The following is a 15,966-nucleotide window of genomic DNA, read 5'->3' as shown; positions in this document are numbered from 1 at the left end:
GGCCACAACACCCTCCAATTATAGCAAATTTATACTAAAAAACCAACCACAAGCAAACTGAATTTGGAAACCCTAAGCTGAAATTTCCTTAGGCAAGTCACTAGCATATAAAACTAGATTTTTCATATAGCAAAACTATCAAACCATGGCCAACCCTTAAGCATCATATATAAGCAGAAATTTCACCATAAAAACTGAAAATTTCCAAATCACTACTTCAATCCATGAAATTTCTCATAAAGCTTCCAAAATTGTAACCTTAAACCACTAGTTTGCAAATATTTGAAGTAGAGGGAGTTTCTTGACATCAATACCTTAAACCCTATGCAAAGAGGCTACTAAGACCTTTCTCTTCCCAAATCACTCCACCAAAACCCTTAAACTTCCTTAGTGATCAACTTTTATGGAGTAGTTTGCAAAATTATCGATTGAAACTCAAGATTTAAGCAAGAAAGTGAGGTTGAAGTTGAGGCTTCTTGTAGACACCAAAATTTCATTTATTTAATTTAATTTTAGCTTTATTTTTTATTTAATTCAATTTTAGCTTTATTTGTTATTTAGTTCAATTTTAGCTTTATTTTATTCTTGTTTTATTTTATTTTTGTTTTATTTTAATTGATTATATGATAGTTAGTGTTTATTTCTGCTTATTTTCATAAATTAGGTTCTTCATTTTTAGTTTTAAGATATTTTTGCATTAAAATTCTGAAAAGGAAAATTTTCACAAAAATATGTTTTAATCATCTTAGATTCGATTTCTTTAAAATAAATGAAAATTTTGCAATGCAATTTCAATTAGGAATTAGTTTTTTTCTTTGTTTAACTAAATTGATTTTTGAAAAATAAAAATATAATAAATAAATAAAAATAAGAATATAGGTGGGGGGCTTGCATGTTGGACAAGTGTGTTAAAGGAGCATTAGACAAGTATATTAGGGGAGTATTGAACAAGTGATAGTGCATGTAAATAGGACAAGTGTCCCCATTTTGTTGATTCCACATGTAAAAGGGGGGTAGGTGGCTAGGACACTTGGAAGCTTAGGAAAAATGGAAAAAACAAAACAAAAAGAAAAGAGAAAAAGGAGAAGCTGGCGGAAAAGAAGGAAGAAAATGGGAAGCAAGGAAAAAAGCTACAAAGGGAGAGGGTTTTCAACAAAAAGGGAGAAGGGGTTTTGGAGGAAGCAAAAAAATGGAGAAGGAAGGAAAAAACTGAGGAAAAGAGAGCTTGGGGGGTAGGAGAAAGATCTGGAACCAAGGGGGAAGAAAAAAAGAAAGGCTTCGGGCAGTAGGGAGAAAAGGAAAAGAGGAAAACAAAGCAAGGAAAGAAGAAAAGGGCGGCGAACGGAGGAGAGAAATCTACGGAAAAAGAGGGGGGACCTGGAAAAATTGGGAGGAGCTTCGGGAAAGAAAAACTGAGCGAGAGAGAAAAGAGAAAGAAACTGGGAAAAGGAAAAATAGCAAAATGAGGGTTTCACTCTGTTGAGTTTATTAAAAAGTTGGAAGTGATGGTGATGGCTCTCTCTTCAGCTCCTCGTTGCCACTCTTCTACTTCTACTGCTCCCAGTATTATCATCCTCACAAAACCCTCAATTTTGTCCAAACCCCTCTTCTCAAAGCCAGATGGTACCCCTTTTCCCTGTCTTTGTCGTTTCCCAATTCCTTCTCATCTACTACTACTTCGTCCGGTTGCAGCTGCGGGGCCTGTCTTGTTTCTGCTATGGCAATGGGTTCTAGTAGTAGTGCTAGAAAAGAGTAGCAGCAGCAGAAGAAAGTCAAAGCAGAAGAGGAGGAGGAAGTGGAGGAGGAGTTGCCCTGGATACAGGAGAAGGCATTGGACTTGGTCAAGTTCACAGCTCTGTTACCCAAGCCCTGCCCGGGCTTAGAGTTGGGCAGAGCTCCTTGCCATGGGTTTTGGCTGTTCCCTTGGCTTATTTGGGGATTACCTTTGTTTTTGCTTTCGTTAGAACTGTTCGGAAGTTCAATTCCACCAGAGGAAAACGTCGTCAATTGGGTCTGATGCAGAAGGCAAGGTTCTCTCAGTTGCATATGTTCCAAGAGACTCTTATAGCTCTGATTTACATGAATCATCGCCCGCTCTTTCTTGTTGCTTCAGCATCGTTCAAGATTCATTCTCAAGTAATCCTGATCCCTATCTATGTCGATTTAACACATTTTTTATAAAAATTGGAGCCCATCATGCGTGAAATGTTGAATTTTTGTTGCTGGGTTCATGAGCCATTCCCCTCCTTTGCTATGTTGGGTTTTTAGATAATTTTCTTGCCATATATTTCATGTTTTGTTGGTGAATATTTGATGTTGAATTATGGAGACAAAGTCCTGAATTGCATGATCGTTTCAGTCTCCTGTTGCTTTTGGGTAGTTAATGAGCTAAAAGAAAAGAAAGTTGCGAAGGAATGTTGCAGAAGAAAGCTGCCCAAAGCTTTGCATGCAAACTTTTAAAAAATTGCACTTTGACGCCTAGTTTTCTAAATAATGCTGCTACGGCCCAGATAATCAGAAAATTTAATCAATTTTGTCCCTTTCAAATATTAATTTTCTTTGATATGATTTAATGTGATTTTTGGATAGATTTTTAGTGAATTTTAGGATGAAATTTGAAGGTTTAATAACTTTTGCTAAAGTTATAGCTTTTATTTAGTAAAACAATTAAATACTTGGATAATATTTTTGTTTTGGGGTTTGATGAGAGGATTTTGATTTATTTTGTGAATTTTAGCATTTAGTTTTGATAGGCTTCATCTTAAACCCTTAACTTTATTTTAGTTTAATTTCGCCCCTTAATATTTGTAATAATAATGATTTGATCCCTCAAACTTCTTTAATTCTTTCAATTGGATCCTTGTTTGTTTTAATTTGTTGAATATGGGTTGTTTACTTTTATTTGAATGCTTGGATTGATTCAATTTCGTGTTTATTTCCATTTCTTGTGATTATATGTTAATTAAAGTGATGCCTTGACCATTTTCTTTATTTTGGAGGGTAAATAAGAAAATTTTCATTTCTTTAGGTCATAATTCAAGAGAGGTACACTCTACTCCTTTATTTTGGTTTTACTTGATCCCATGTGCTACTATGTGATTTTATGTGTGAAATTGAATGCTTGTTTGAATGTTATTTATTTATTTATTTATTTATTCACTTTATTTATTTTAATTTTTGTATATTTATTTTATTTTAATTTTGGTTATTTGAGAGGCATTTAAATGCCAAGATGTAATAGTTAGGTATTTTGCTATTTATTTTATTATTTCCCCCTTTAGATTGTAGTTAGGGCCCCCAAATGTAATGGTTAGGTCTTTATTAGGTTTATTTGCTTTGTGTGTTTTGCATGTTTGTGTGTTTACGTGTTACTCGCTTTCTTAGGACCTTACATCTAGATATCATGTTTATGTACTATGTGTTTTACGTGATATTATGTGTTTATTTGCTTTATTATGTTTTATATGATTTATTTGATCATAATAATGCATGACGTCACCACACTAGTCTAACGCTAGTTGTGGCCCTTTTTTCCTATTCCACACTCCGATTTCTCACTAGCCCAATGCTAGACCCTTAGACCATCCACGCATTAGATTATGTATGTGTGACAATTATTACATTTACATGCATATTTTCGATCTTTTAGGGTTTTTTTTATCATTTTGCATGACATTTCTCTTATATGTATATCCCTTATTCCATATTTTCCCCATATGTATATTCCTTACCCCTATGTGTGAAACATGACATGTAGACTTGCATTCCATTTAAGAAAATTAGAACTAGGTTAGATCATTTGTTTGATTAGATAGAAGAAATACCTCTCGAATATGGGATATGGACAAGTATGGCTTTCTAACCTTAGCGTGCTCGTATTCCCTCTATTAAAGGGAAAATTGAAATCACGAGTACTAGCTCCCCGCACCCATTATGATACATTCCTGTAGGTCATGTATAATTGTATCTTATTATTATTTTCTTTCTTTCTTCGAGTCTCATTGTTACATATTCGTGACCTCTTCAAATCATTACTTTTGGGCGTCGCAATAAATGCGATTGGCACCAATTAAAATTCGAAGAGACATATCGATCTCCCGACGTCCTCCTAGGTTTAGGTTTTGCATCCATATAGTGGCACCCAAATGTGATAAATTCTTAGGCTAAAATAAGAAAATTTTTGACTAAATCATGCAACTAGGCTTGACTAGATTGAAAGGGTGCTTTGGATTTTATTCTTGCCTTCCCTTTCTTCAAATGTGACTCCCGACCCCTTTTCTCTTGATTTTCGTAGATTTGGAGTCGTTTAAAAAGGGTTTTCTCTATTTTTTCTTTAAAAAATTCATTTTAAGTGATTTGGTACACCTTAACTCAATACCAAGTGGCGACTCCTATTTTTCATTAAAAATCCTTTTTAAACTATTATTTTGGGTCAAAATTGTCGCACTTTCTAGTCCCATTCTAGGCCCATTTTCTTTATTTATTTTCTAAAAATAAAAAACTCATTTTTCAATCAAAAAATTAATCAAAACTCATTTTTCAAGTCAAAATTAATCCAAAATTCATTTCTTTATTTTATTTATTAAAAATTCATTGCTCAAATAAAAAATCAATCAAGAATTCATTTTTATAAAACTCATTATTTTTCTATCAAAAATGGGGCGCGACACTTCTCTCTTGTTTTTCCCTCTCCAAGGTTCGGCCAAGCAAGGTGAAAAATGAAGGAATTTTGGGTCAAATTTGGTTAAGTAAAGAGGTAAGATAGTCTTAGTCAAAGTCCAACTTCCAACGGTTTCGCGACACTTGGCATCTCTAAAGTTTATGCTCATCTCTTTGTCTTCCAAAGCTAATCTATCTAATTAACTTCTAATTATCTCTTAGCACCTTATAAACTAGGTGGCGTTTGGTTCGCACATCGGTATTGGATTCGGATTCGGAATCGGATATCTTGGGTTTGGAATGAGATCATTCATTCTAATACATTTGTTTGGTTCAAGTACCTGGAATGTGTATCATTGTTGATCTTGATCCCTATCTTTTGATATTTACAAAACAAATGGATGATACTAATATCTCTCCAAGAAATATTTTCAGTTATGAAGTTATATGATTCCATGAACAAGTGCTATTGAAAGAAGACAAAGGTTGCTGAAAGCTGTCGGACGCTCAAAAAGACTGCATCGGACGTCCGACAACCATTGAGTATCTTCGGACGCAGAAAACCAGCCTACCGGACGTCCTAAGGAATTGAAGAAAAATTCCCAGTTTTACATCATACCTTCGGACGCAGAAAACCAGCCTACCGGACGTCCGAAAGAATTGAAGAAAATCTCTTAAACTCTCTGCCTGCTGTCGGACGCATAAAACAGGGCTATCGGACGTCCGACACTGCCAACGGATAGTTGACTGTTCAGCTACTTTCTATCCGTTGGAAGCATTTATGAGGCACTTTCTTGGCTCTATATAAATAGTGGTTGGTCAGATATTTCAAATAACTTTGGCACACTGAAGATACAAAAGATCTAGAGAGATTTTAGTGAGAAAATACTCTTCAAAGAAGATTTGTAGTCTTAGTGGTGTGAGGTTCTTGTAAGCTTTTCATTTGTGAGTGAATCTTTCATGAGTGTAGCTCTGTGAGAGTTGTCCTGAGGGATAGTAAAACGTCCTGACTTGACCGAGTGGATTTCGGGGCAAGGAGGAGGTGAACCTTCCTTTGTACACAAGAGTGATTGTAATTCATCAACTTGAAGTAGCTTGTTTGAATTAATCTACAAGTTCAAGAGGAGCTGTGTGGTTAATTGGTTTGCAATTCCTTCCTTTTTATTTACTTACTATTACGTTTGTGCTCTTTAAATTGATTATCTCTTCTACTCCCAAGCAGCCTTGATTTCTTGTTAATTGTCTCATTGGTTGTCTTCGAGCCTTACAATTGGTATCAGAGCTTGGTCTTCTAGAGATTAAGCTCAATCGGCTTTGGAGTAAAGATGACAACCAACAATGCTATGTTCGTTGAAGGACATTCTGTCATTAGACCACCTATGTTTAATGGGTCAAATTATGTGAGTTGGAAAGAAAGAATGATTATTTTTTTGCAATCTATTGATATTGAATTGTGGTTTATTATTAGTGAAGGTCCATATGATGTCTCTCTTATAGATGAAAATACTCAGAGATCTAGACCAAAAATAAGAAATGAACTGACTGCTGCGGATAGAGCTCATCTCACATTAAATGCAAAAGCCATGAATGTGTTATATTGTGCTTTAGACTCAAATGAATCTATTAGAGTCAAAGGCTGCAAGTCAGCCAAGGAAATTTGGGATAAACTGAGAGAAATTCATGAAGGTAGTGAGAATGTTAGAGAACAAAAGAAGTCCATTTTAGTTATAAAGTATGAATCTTTCAAGATGCAACCTCATGAAAACAATGATGAGATGTATTGTAGATTCAATGACCTCATTAAGGATTTAGAGGTGCTAGAAAAAGAATATTCTCTTGGTGAGAAAAATAGAAAAATCCTGAATGCCTTGTCCAATGATTGGGAAAATAAAGTGACTGCTATTGAGGAGGCTAAATATTTGAATACTATACCTATTGAATCTCTTATTAATTCTCTAACCTCTTATGAGCTGAAACTTAAGTCCAAAATGCAAGAGGATAAGGATGAGGATGCGAAAGTAAGAAAGAGCATTGCTCTAAAGGCATCTCAAGATGAAGATGATTCTACCTCCCTAGATGAAGAAGATGCAGAAGGTGATGACAATGATATCGCACTCATCACAAGAAATTTTAAACGAATACTCAACAAGAGGAGATTCAGAAAAGGTGGACCTAGCAATTCACTCCCAAATCAGTTCAACAACCTGAGAAACAAAGGGAAGCTAGAGTTTAACAAAAAGTAAACTGATAAGTGCTTTGAATGCGGCCAACCTGGACACTATGCAAGTGAATGTCCAGTGATGAAGAAGAAAGAAGGAAGAAAACCAAGATTCAACAAATTTCAATTCATATGGAATGAGTGCAACTCCGATGGTGAAATTGAAGAGGATGAAGAATCTGCTCAATTGGCTTTTATGGCCATTGGAGATGATGAGGTAACATCTTGTAACTCTCAATTTGAAAGTGATGATGAAACTGATGATAATCTTGAATCTTTCATTATAAAATTGCATGATAGTTTGAAAGAATCTTATGTTAGAAACAAGGAGTTAAAACATAAAATTAGTTTTTTGCTTCGAGATAATGCAAATCTTTTTCAACAAAATAAAAAGTTGAAAGCTGAAAATGATTACTTCAAAAAGAGTGAGACTGCTTTACACTTTGAGTTTGATAGAAAAATAAAGCTTTGTGAGTTGTTCAAAAAGGAACAAGGTGATTTGAAAAAAAGAATGGATAGTCTAAATGAATTGCTTAAACACAAGAAACAAGTCTGTTTTCAAAAGAATAGGTTGAATTCTAATTCCAATGAATTTGCTATCCACAGGAAAAGGCAAGTCAGATTTATTAAACCCGTTCATGTGAATCACTCCTTGATTATGTGTAATTTCTGTTGTCAAAAAGGTCACATGAAAAGTGATTGCTATGTGAGAAAGAATATAAAAAAAGGCATGAAATGCATGTGGATAGTTAGACATGATGCTAACTTTAACAAGTAGGAGATTTTGTTAATCATTGCAGTGATTCTTGTTCACAATATTTTTTTTTCTTTTGATAATTCTGATACTTTGATCTGAGTTTTCGCTGATATTTTTGAATACTACTGAATCTGTATGATGTCAAAAAGGGAGAGAAAAGAACTATTCTGATCTAACGATGATTTGCTAATCTCTCTGTGATATGTTGGTATGTTGGTATTGCTGAATTCTGGTATCATTTCTCTGTTTTTGTTTGGAATATTGGATTCTCTGTTATTGTTGTTGGATTATGGTTGTTGGTTATTACTCACATCTTATGATGACAAAAAGGGGGAGAGATGGATGCAATGTGTAAGGGGGAGTTACTCTGAGATTATGAGTTTGGCTCTTAAAAGTTTTGGTTGCGATGATTGAGGGGGAGCTTATACTTATTTTTGTTTCTTTCCATCCATTGTTTTGTCATCATCAAAAAGGTGGAGAATATTGATCTTGATCCCTATCTTTTGATGTTTACAAAACAAATGGATGATACTAATATCTCTCCAAGAAATATTTTCAGTTATGAAGTTATATGATTCCATGAACAAGTGCTATTGAAAGAAGACAAAGGTTGCTGAAAGCTGTCGGACGCTCAAAAAGACTGCATCGGACGTCCGACAACCATTGAGTATCTTCGGACGCAGAAAACCAGCCTACCGGACGTCCTAAGGAATTGAAAAAAAATTCTCAGTTTTACATAATACCTTCGGACGCAGAAAACCAACCTACCGGACGTCCGAAAGAATTGAAGAAAATCTCTTAAACTCTCTGCCTGCTGTCGGACGCATAAAACAGGGCTATCGGACGTCCGACACTGCCAACGGATAGTTGACTGTTCAGCTACTTTCTATCCGTTGGAAGCATTTATGAGGCACTTTCTTGGCTCTATATAAATAGTGGTTAGTCAGATATTTCAAATAACTTTGGCACACTGAAGATACAAAAGATCTAGAGAGATTTTAGTGAGAAAATACTCTTCAAAGAAGATTTGTAGTCTTAGTGGTGTGAGGTTCTTGTAAACTTTTCATTTGTGAGTGAATCTTTCATGAGTGTAGCTCTGTGAGGGTTGTCCTGAGGGATAGTAAAACGTCCTGGCTTGACCGAGTGGATTTCGGGGCAAGGAGGAGGTGAACCTTCCTTTGTACACAAGAGTGATTGTAATTCATCAATTTGAAGTAGCTTGTTTGAATTAATCTACAAGTTCAAGAGGAGTTGTGTGGTTAATTGGTTTGCAATTCCTTCCTTTTTATTTACTTACTGTTACGTTTGTGCTCTTTAAATTGATTATCTCTTCTACTCCCAAACAGCCTTGCTTTCTTGTTAATTGTCTCATTGGTTGTCTTCGGGCCTTACAATCATTACTACAGTTGATGTTTGGTTCGTCGACTCTTTCGGAATGAAATATAATAAATATATTATAAACTCCATCGTAAATGATAGTTATTAGCTCTTTGTAAATGGGATATAAGAAATCTTCACTAATTAAATGTATTAGTATAAATGTATTAGTAAATTTAGTCTAACTAATTAATAATTTCTATTAGTAAACATGTATAATTATTAGTATAATGGATAATATTAATTATATTACATAAATTAATATACATTATATAATACATATAAATAATAATATTATTATTATAAGTTTGTAACTAATTAAATTAAATATTATATATAATTAAATATAAATATACAAATGTTATAATATAAATATATAATTATATAATTATATAATATATACAAATATTAATTATAATAATATTTTATATAAATATAATATATATTACATATTAAATATAGTTATTATTATATATTATTATATTTAAAATAATTATTATTATAATTATATAACTTATTAATATTACATACATGTATATATTATAATTATATGCACATATAATATAAATTTATAAATATACATATCTATTATAAATATAATATTATATAATATTAATAAATTTATAATATATATTATATAAGTATAATTATATTTAACTAAATAATTATAATATATAATTATATAATACAATAACATCATTATTATAAGTTTGTAACTAATTAAATTAAATATGATATATATAATTAATTATAATTATACAAACGCTATAAAATAAATACATAATTATAATTATATAATATATAAATATTAATTGTACTCATATTTTATATAAGTATAATGCATATTAATATTAGATATAGTAATTATTATATATTATTGTATTTAAAATAACAAATATAATTATAATTATAATTATATAATTATATAATTTATTAATATTATATACATGTGTATATTATAATCATATGCACATATAATATGCATTTATAAATATACATATATATTATAAATATTTTAGTATATAATATTAATAAATTTATAATATATATTATATGAATATAATTATATTTAACTAAATAATTATAATATATATTTATATAATGTACTAATATTATAATTATAATATATTATATATATGTATATATTATAATATATAATATATATAAATATTAATTATATCATTGTATAATTATAATATGTAATTGGATTTGTTTCTTGGAATCAAACTTGGGAATCGGACAAAACCTACCAAAATACAAGATTTCAAGATTTCAATTCCCATTCCAGTGAACCAAACACCATTTATGGAGTTCATTCCATTCCCCGAATCCGATACCCTCTTACCAAACGCCCCCTAATTTCCCTTTATGAAAAAATTCACCTAGTCGTCAAAAATTTATCGCGCTTACCACACTAGCGGGTCCTACATCCATAATGTAATTCAAACTTAACATGAACTAACTTATACCAAGAAAATGATTTTAAAACTTGACTTCCTTATAAAAATATTGAGAAAATTAAGGCAATAATTTAAAGTAAAGAAATGCATTCAAAAAAATAAAAATAAAATACAATCTAATTTTCTGGGTTCTCACACTCTCTCCCCCTTAACATAATTTCGTTCTCGAAATTTTCTTCTTTGCTCAGAAAATTCGATTCTATAGTGTTTTCTTCTATTTTTCAAGAGTTTCTCCTCATTCATGCCACTACCAAAATCTATCTAGAGAGAAAACCTTACAAATGCATTGGCTAAATCAACATGTTAAGAAAAATCAATGAAGATATCAAAAGGTGAAAGGTAACACGAACTTCAATCTCGATGAAAAGAAAATTTGAAACTTGGTTACTACTCTTGCTAATTCTTAAACTTATACACTGTACGTTGACTAATCACCGATAACGTAAGGCCCCTTTCATTTTTACAATTGTACCACGATACCCGTATCACCCTCTCAAACCAAAATTTCTTCCTTTCGAACAACAAACGAAGAATTCTCGCTTAACTTCAAGACTAAATTATAGTAAGAGATTCATGGATAAAGATCCAATGCTGCCCAACCACTAATATTTAATATCACTCATTAAAACATTAGGTACGAAGTCCACTATTTCCAACAAAGATACAACTTACTACATAAAGTTTGACAGATAGTTCAATAAATACAACTATTTCAGCCAAAACATCACTAATTGCTTACTTTAACTATTACAGTAGTTTCACCATCCCGAAATTCATTTGTCTTGGACAGTTCCTCACTTGATGTCCAAATTGGCCGCATCTAAGACATGCACCAATTTTCAAATAACATATTCCTGTAGGAATTTTGTTACAGATTTCACACTTAGCAGCCACGCATCTCTTCTTAAAGTATCCATTTTTTCTTTTTTTCCTCTCTTTATCCTTCATAGCAAATTCATCTTCATACATCTCTTTACGTTTTCCTTTAATATCGCGAGAACTTCCTTCACCCCTTTTATCTTTATCATTAGAAATGTCTTGAGATGTTATTCGACTAGACGAATGCAATAATTTAAACTTACTCTGCACCTCCTCCAGGATCCTTTCGTATTTCTTTTTTAGTTCTATGCTCTTGTGCAGTAGCTCAATTTTCTCCGAATATTCTTGTTTCCATCGCCCTTCCCAATGCTTAGCAAATCTCTTTTGGAATTCTATTTCATTTCGAAGAATCTCTATTTCCTTATACATATCAACCAAATGTGCCATCTCACCGATTCGCTTGAACTCAAGTGATAGCCTGCCAGGCAAATCAATGGATCAAAATAAGTAACTAAGTACAATTGGAACTCTAACCATATAACTGTTAAGTTCCTTCACTCCCAATCCAACCACGGAAGATTAAACTTAGATATTCTCAAATGAGATAGACGAGAAATTAGAACATAGTTAGGACAATATCTTAAGATACTATGCCACTGTCGCGCCCCATTTTTGAAAAAATAAAATTAAAGTGTTATAAAAATGAATTTTGATTAATTTTGAGTGAAAATGAGTTTTTTTTATTTTTAGAGAATAAATAAAGAAAATGGGCCTAAATGGGACTTAAAAAGTGCGACGATTTTGTCCCAAAAATAAGTCTAAAAAAGGTTTCTAAGAAAAAATAGGAGTCGCCACTTGGTATTGAGTTAAGGTGTACCAAATCACCTAAAATGAATTTTAAATAAAAAGTAGAGAAAAATCATTTTTAAACTACTCCAAATTTTTGAAAATTAAGAGAAAAAGGCTCGAGAGTCACGGTTGAAGAAAGGGAAGGCAATGATGAAATCCAAGGCACTCTTTCAACCTAACCAACGCTAGTTGAGTGATTTAGTCAAAAATTTTCTTAATTTAACCTATAAAACTTATCACATTTGGATGTTACTATATGAATGCAAATCTAGACCTAATGGTTATCGGAAGGGTCAATATGTCTCTTCGAATTTTAGTTGGTGCAAATCGCATTAATTGCGATGCCCAAAAATGATTCTTTGAAGAGGTCACGAATATGCAACAATGAGACTTGAAAAAAATAGAAAAATTATAATATACAAATATACGTGACCTAAAAGAGGGATGCAACATAATGGGTATGGGGGCTAAGATTCGTGACTCAATTTTCCCTTTTATAGAGGAAATACGAGCGTGTTAAGGTTAAGAACCATGTTCGTCCATATCTCATATTCGAGGGGTATTCCCTAATCTAATCAAGCAAATGCACTAACCTATTTCTAACTTTTCTTAAATGAAGTATAAGTCTAAATGTCATGTTTCACACATGGGGATAGGGGATATACATATAGAGAAATATCATGCAAAATGGTAAGAATCATAAAAGTAGAAAATATGCATGAAATGTAGTGATTGTCACGCAAACATGATCTAGCACGTGGATGGTCCCTAAGGGTCTAGCGTTGGACTATTCCATGTCTATAAGTTTTCACTAGAATTGGACTAGCAAGAAAATGAAACAAAGGGTCATAACTAGCGTTGGACTAGTGTGATTGTGAAGACTTGCAAAATTTCTTATATTTTTCTTAAAATTCCCTTTTTATTTGGCATTTATTCCTTTATAATATCTTTACTACTTATTTACTCCCTCAATAGTAGTAATGAATAAGAGATTTAAGAGTTTTACCCTTAGTTTTATAGTTCGGGTAAGTTAGGAATTTTTTTACGTATTTTGGCCGTATGATCACTTGGTGAGGTGTGTGTACTAGATTTGGTGGTTAAGAGTGAGTTTTATATAAGAGAAAGTGTGTGATTAGAAGTGATAATAATAAGTTAGTGGATCATAAGTTTAAACCCTAATACGTGCGAAATAAGGAAAAACGGGTTGAACCGATGTGTACCGTTTGCTACCGATTGAAGATATCATTTGAACACTACTTTATTACCTTAATCACCTTGCTTTTATTTCAGCTAATCACCCCTAAAATATCCTATAAAACAGCCACCATTTTTGACCAAAAGAAAAGGAAGAAAAAAAAAACAAGAGGACCAATGGTGGCTTGACAAGTGTTGGCCAACCAAGTTTGACCAACAAATTTCGTATCTTCTTAACATTGTTTTGGACCAAAATTCCTGCACTTTTTTCTTCATTGTAGCCGTGAGTTTGGATAGGGAAAAGAGAGGAGAGAAAACTCCATTTCCACCATAACAACCTTGCTTGAATCTTGAGGAAAGTAAAGTGAAACCTGAATCCACTCCGATTAATCTTTGGAAAAGTTTGGAGGTGAGCTTGGTGGAACTTTTGGGAGGAAGAAAGTTCTTGTATCACAACTTATTGTGGGAGTTTTGGGGTATTATGGCTGTTTTCCTTTTTCTCTTCCTTAATCTTGTTTAAGTTTGGATAGAAACTCATATTTTTGGCTAATGATTGTTATTTAAGTAGTTTTGATGGATGTGGTGGATTTTGAACTAGAGTTTAAGTTTTTCAATTATATTTCTTGTTGTTTATATAGCATATGATGTTTATAAGTTTGGATAGGGAGTTGGGATAGTGGTTCAAGACATGAATGAGAATTTTAAACTTTGAATTCATCAAATTCCCAGCTTTAAGATTGAAACTGTCCTGCTTCTGGACTGCTTAATTCGTCCATGTTAGAGGACGAATCAGACTTAGGTCAAAACATGAAAGTTGTAGGAAATGATGTTATATAGCTGTCTGTAAAATTTTAGCTCAATCAGAGCACTGTATCATGTGAAATGAAAAAAATACCCCTAACTGCCAAATGTACTGTTTTGCGGATAGTTTTGAGATTTCACATTTTTGGCTTCGTTTTTCTTTTTGATCCGTATTAAATCAGCATTTGGTCAAAACATGAAAATTTTATCTCTATGTTTCAGCTTTCCAACGCATCTAAAACCGCCTCAATCGGAACATTGTAGTTTGAGTTATTGCCATTCAAATCTAGTGCTGATAACCAGACAGACATTGAAATTCTGGTTCTGTAATCTGCAAATTCGACCAAGATCAAATGTGAACTGGATTAACTTGTCTTCATAAAAGTTGTAACCCTTTGTCGTAACTTCAAAACAGCATAAAGTGTACCTGAATCCGATAAACGTAGCTCCAGTTGTGACCAAAACGCTATAAGATGTCAAATCTGCTGTTTAGCCTTTTGTCTTCAAAACTGATTTCTGGTGGTATTATTAGATTTGTGTTATAATTGGATGATTTTGGAGCCTAATTGAAGGGTTATGATGGTAACATTGCTTGTGTGTAACTTTGGGGCTGATCTGAGAAAAATAATGAAGTCATAAATGGCTGAAAAATAGGTAAATACAAAGAGCGTGTTGCCCAAATTTTCATTCGAGGACTAGACGTGTGCACTTGTAGTTTGAGCGAAGAGTTGGGGTTGATTTGAGCTTGAAGTGTCTAGGTTATTCAAATCCTCTTTCATGGAGGTATGTAAGCTAGAATTCGGCCGAAACTTGTATCCTTGAAAAAATAAAAGTAACGACTAATAGAAATACGTTTTCGTCGTCTCTTCGACTCAAATGGTGATTTCAAATTGTAATTGTTTCAAAGTTTCAAGTTTTAAGAGCGAGCATGAATTTTCTAGAGTTTGATACGTAACATGAATTCTATCTAAACGAGTTTAATTTACTTGATCTGTTTAAAGTGAAACTCTTAAGTTTCGAACCCTAGTTGATTTCAAACTTTTAAATGATATTGTATCGCAGATTTGGATTCCAACCAAGGAGTTACACCTGAACGTGATTTTGACAAGCACTAAATCTTTGATGAGTGTTCCTTGTGTGTCTGTACAATAAGTGACTATGTAACTATTTGTGAATGTTTGCTTGAATGTTAAATGCTTTCTAAGGATTACTAAATGGATTGTCGATTGGCGAGTGTGTACTTTATCGTACTTGACCCAAGCCAAAGTGAATTTTCAATGATTGAATGCTACTTGTGCATGAATGTAAGCCTTTTTGGCTGAATTGGACCCTTGCCCTTCGTTGCCAACCGACTCGAGCCAGAAGCGGACTCGGTCGGGCGGTTGGTGACCTTGGGACATTGTTTTGGTATACTCGAATATGACCATGAAAATTGGTGGAGACTGACCAGTGAATTAGTTAGTGGCGGGAAATGAAATGAATGAATGAATGTCAAGAACATTGGAGGAGTTTTCACTTGCAAATGTTTTCTAATGTCGGAGGGATAAGGAAAATGATTGACGAATGAATGAATGAATGGCTCCAAGTGAGCACGTATCCTTCCAATGATTAAGTGTTTATTTCTTGAATGATTGGATATTATTGTGCAAGATGTACAAATTGTTAAATGTAATGTTTCCCTGATTTCTATACCTGATTACTTGTTTGGGAACCTCACTAGGTTTTTAGCTCATTCCACGCCATTTGTTTTCCTTACAAGGGGTATGAGCGAGGCGTGAGACTGGTACAGGCTAGTATAGTCTAATTTTTGAAATTTTACGATTGTACTCGCG

The sequence above is a fragment of the Coffea eugenioides genome, chromosome 4 (assembly GCF_003713205.1).
Source record: "Coffea eugenioides isolate CCC68of chromosome 4, Ceug_1.0, whole genome shotgun sequence".
Taxonomy (NCBI): domain Eukaryota; kingdom Viridiplantae; phylum Streptophyta; class Magnoliopsida; order Gentianales; family Rubiaceae; genus Coffea; species Coffea eugenioides.
This window is presented reverse-complemented; position numbering follows the sequence as displayed.